This window comes from Mirounga angustirostris, unplaced genomic scaffold (genome assembly GCF_029215605.1).
Source record: "Mirounga angustirostris isolate CCGP_5_RB_7025 unplaced genomic scaffold, mMirAng1.0.hap1 SCAF_2, whole genome shotgun sequence".
NCBI classification, from domain to species: domain Eukaryota; kingdom Metazoa; phylum Chordata; class Mammalia; order Carnivora; family Phocidae; genus Mirounga; species Mirounga angustirostris.
Genome location: NW_026991710.1, coordinates 55,142,765 through 55,147,798, shown reverse-complemented (window position 1 = coordinate 55,147,798; position 5,034 = coordinate 55,142,765). Strand labels below are relative to the sequence as shown.

General features: G+C 37.7%; 1 pseudogene; it reads left to right on the top strand.

The window, feature by feature from the left end:
* The first annotated feature begins 4,437 nt into the window (after nt 1–4,437).
* On the top strand, nt 4,438–4,566 carry LOC123849034 (U4 spliceosomal RNA; annotated as a pseudogene).
* Nucleotides 4,567–5,034: the final 468 nt, after the last annotated feature.

Here is a 5,034-nt window from a genome sequence, read left to right as displayed (position 1 = left end):
TCAACAACAATACAATAATAGTGGGGGACTTTAACATCCCCCTCACTGAAATGGACAGATCGTCTAAGCAAAAGATCAACAAGGAAATAAAGACTTTAAATGACACACTGGACCAAATGGACTTCACAGATATATTCAGAACATTCCACCCCAAAGCAATGGAATACACATTCTTTTCTAGTGCCCATGGAACATTCTCCAGAATAGATCACATCCTAGGTCATAAATCAGGTCTCAACCGGTACCAAAAGATTGGGATTATTCCCTGCCTATTTTCAGACCACAATGCTTTGAAACTAGAACTCAATCACAAGAGGAAAGTTGGAAAGAACTCAAATACATGGAGGCTAAAGAGCATCCTACTAAAGAATGAATGGGTCAACCAGGAAATTAAAGAAGAATTAAAAAAATACATGGAAACCAATGAAAATGAAAACACAACTGTTCAAAATCTTTGGGATGCAGCAAAGGCAGTCCTAAGAGGAAAGTATATAGCAATACAAGCCTTTCTCAAGAAACAAGAAAGGTCTCAAGTACACAACCTAACTCTACACCTAAAGGAGCTAGAGAAAGAACAGCAAATAAAGCCTAAACCCAGCAGGAGAAGAGAAATAATAAAGATCAAAGCAGAAATCAATGAAATAGAAACTAAAAGAACAGTAGAACAGATCAACGAAACTAGGAGCTGGTTCTTTGAAAGAATTAACAAGATTGATAAACCCCTGGCCAGACTTATCAAAAAGAGAAGAGAAATGACCCAAATCAACAAAATCATGAATGAAAGCGGAGAGATCACAACCAACACCAAAGAAATACAAACAATTATAAGAACATATTATGAGCAACTCTATGCCAGCAAATTAGATAACCTGGAAGAGATGGATGCATTCCTAGAGATGTATCAACTACCAAAACTGAACCAGGATGAAATAGAAAACCTGAACAGACCTATAACCACTAAGGAAATTGAAGCAGTCATCCAAAATCTCCCAAAAAACAAAAGCCCAGGGCCAGATGGCTTCCCAGGGGAATTCTACCAAACATTTCAAGAAGAATTAATACCTATTCTTCTGAAACTGTTCCAAAAAATAGAAACGGAAGGAAAACCTCCAAACTCATTTTATGAGGCCAGCATTACCTTGATCCCAAAACCAGACAAAGACCCCATCAAAAAGGAGAATTACAGACCAATATCCCTGATGAACATGGATGCAAAAATTCTCACCAAAATACTAGCCAATAGGATCCAACAGTACATTAAAAGGATTATTCACCACGACCAAGTGGGATTTATCCCTGGGCTGCAAGGTTGGTTCAACATCCGCAAATCAATCAATGTGATATACTACATTAACGAAAGAAAGAACAAGAATCATATGATCCTCTCAATAGATGCAGAAAAAGCTTTTGACAAAGTACAGCATCCTTTCTTGATCAAAACTCTTCAGAGTATAGGCATAGAGGGTACATACCTCAATATCATAAAAGCCATCTATGAAAAACCTACAGCGAATATTATTCTCAATGGGGAAAAACTGAGAGCTTTCCCCCTAAGGTCGGGAACGCGACAGGGATGTCCACTATCACCACTGCTATTCAACATAGTATTGGAAGTCCTAGCCACAGCAATCAGACAACAAAAAGAAATCAAAGGCATCCAAATTGGCAAAGAAGAAGTCAAACTCTCACTCTTTGCAAATGATATGATACTTTATGGGGAAAACCCAAAAGACTCCACCCCAAAACTCCTAGAACTCATACAGGAATTCAGTCAGGTGGCAGGATATAAAATCAATGCACAGAAGTCAGTGGCATTCCTATACACCAACAACAAGACAGAAGAAAGAGAAATTAAGGAGGTGATCCCATTTACAATTGCACCCAAAACCATAAGATACCTAGGAATAAATCTAACCAAAGAGACAAAGGATCTGTACTCAGAAAACTATAAAATACTCATGAAAGAAATTGAGGAAGACACAAAGAAATGGAAAAACGTTCCATGCTCATGGATTGGAAGAACAAATATTGTGAAGGTGTCAATGCTACCTAGAGCAATCTACACATTCAATGCAATCCCTATCAAAATACCATCCACTTTTTTCAAAGAAATGGAACAAATAATCCTAAAATTTGTATGGAACCAGAAAAGACCCCACATAGCCAGAGGAAGGTTGAAAAAGAAAAGCAAAGCTGGCGGCATCACAATTCCGGACTTCCAGCTCTATTACAAAGCTGTCATCATCAAGACAGCATGGTACTGGCACAAAAACAGACACATAGATCAATGGAACAGAATAGAGAGCCCAGAAATGGACCCTCAACTCTATGGTCAACTCATCTTTGACAAAGCAGGAAAGAATGTCCAATGGAACAAAGACAGTCTCGTCAACAAATGGTGTTGGGAAAATTGGATAGCCACATGCAGAAGAATGAAACTGGACCATTTCCTTACACCACACACAAAAATAGACTCCAAATGGTTGAAAGACCTCAATGTGAGACAGGAGTCCATCAAAATCCTAAAGGAGAACACAGGCAGCAACCTCTTTGACCTCAGCCGAAGCAACTTCTTCCTAGAAACATCGCCAAAGGCAAGGGAAGCAAGGGCAAAAATGAACTATTGGGACTTCATCAAAATAAAAAGCTTTTGCAAAGCAAAGGAAACAGTCAACAAGCCCAAAAGACAACCGACAGAATGGGAGAAGATATTTGCAAATGACATATCAGATAAAGGGCTAGTATCCAAAATCTATAAAGAACTTATCAAACTCAACACCCAAAGAACAAAGAATCCAATCAAGAAATGGGCAGAAGACATGAACAGACATTTTTCCAAAGAAGACATCCAAATGGCCAACAGACACATGACAAAGTTCTCAACATCCCTCGGCATCAGGGAAATCCAAATCAAAACCTCAATGAGATACCATCTCACACCAGTCAGAATGGCTAAAATTAACAAGTCAGGAAACGACAGATGTTGGCGGGGATGCAGAGAAAGGGGAACCCTCCTACACTGTTGGTGGGAATGCAAGCTGGTGCAGTCACTCTGGAAAACTGTATGGAGGTTCCTCAAAAAGTTGAAAATAGAGCTACCATATGATCCAGCAATTGCACTACTGGGTATTTACCCCAAAGATACAAAAGTAGGGATCCGAAGGGGTACGTGCACCCCGATGTTTATAGCAGCAATGTCCACAATAGCCAAACTGTGGAAAGAGCCAAGATGTCCATCGACAGATGAATGGATAAAGAAGAGGTGGTATATATATACAATGGAATATTATGCAGCCATCAAAAGGAATGAGATCTTGCCATTTGCAATGACGTGGATGGAACTGGAGGGTATTATGTTGAGTGAAATAAGTCAAACAGAGAAAGACATGTATCATATGATCTCACTGATATGAGGAATTCTTAATTGCAGGAAACAAACTGAGGGTTGCTGGAGTGGGGGGTGGGGTGGGAGTGATGGGGTGACTGGGTGATAGACACTGGGGAGGGTATGTGCTCTGGTAAGCGCTGTGGGTTAGCCTGGTGGTGGGTATTGAGGAGGGCACATTCTGCATGGAGCACTGGGTGTTATGCACAAACAATGAATCATGGAACACTTCATCTAAAACTAATGATGTAATGTATGGGGATTAACATAAGAATAAAAATAAATAAATAAAACCTTCAGAATTTTCTGTTTCTTCTCTCATTTTCTTTAGTTTTGTATGGTTTTCTGCCCATTTTCTTTCTCTTCTCTACTCCTCCTCTTCCCCATCTGCAAATCTAATATGAATTTTCATGTTTTAAAAAATATCCCATTTACTCAATAATTGGTGTATTACCAGTTTTCACATATAAAAATCATCCATGTAGCCTTTTGTAATATTTTTCTGCATACCTTTGTAGTATTTTTTCTTCTCTTTAAAATGTGTATAGCTTGGGGCACCTGGTGGCTCAGTCCTTAAGTGTCTGATCCCAACACCCCGGAATCGAGCCCCGCATCCAGCTCCCTGCTCCGCGGGAAGCCTGCTTCTCCCTCTCCCACCCCCCCTGCTTGTGTTCCCTCTCTCGCTGTGTCTCTCTGACAAATAAATAAATAAAATCTTAAAAAAAAATAAAATAAAATGTGTATAGCTTTCTCTATGTGGTTATTGCACATTTCTTAAGGCTATTACTAGTTATATTACACCACTTTTGCTTTTGTGAATAGATTTTATTATTTACAACTGGTCAACACTGATAAAGTTATTGTTTGCTATATTTACTTTTTGAATCAAGTCACTTTGAATTCTTTTATTAGTTTAGCTAGCTAATCCTTAACTAACTTGGATTTTCCTGTTTTTAAATTTAAATTCAATTAGATTTTCTATCTAGAAAATCACGTTGTCTGCAAAGAGTAATTTACCTACCAGCCTTTCAGTAGTTAAATGTCCTTTTACAAGCTTTGCGCAGTGGCAGTATCATAGCCAATGAGGTTTATCCGAGGTGCGATTATTGCTAATTAAATGTCCTTTTACAAATCCTGACATATCATGTTATCATGAGCATATAGAAAACTGTTAAATAATATTGAAATCCCTCATTTTAACAATGGAAAAAACCATGGCTCAGGAGAAATGATAACCTATATTAAAACTAACTAGAAAAAAGTATGCATATTAATCTGTAATCAATCCCTACAATCCCTACTGTAACAAATTTAAGGTCACTTTCTCACTTGGTATAAAATAACTGAATGGTTATTTATATAGAACTCAGAATAAATCATCCCCTTTAAAATCTTTACCTAAATATATTTCATAAAGTTTTAGCTGTGTATAATACATTTTTGGAAGTTATATAACAATGATTAAATCCCTGTTTACAATTGGTCTCTATCATAAACCAAAGAGTATATAAGAGAGAATAATTTGTAATATTTGAGAGGTATCATTAAGTATAAACTTATCTTGCTATTAATTAGGCATCTAACTATAGCTTTCATGAGGAAATCCTAGGCAGCCAACATTGCATCATGACTGGTTTCATTCATGAATT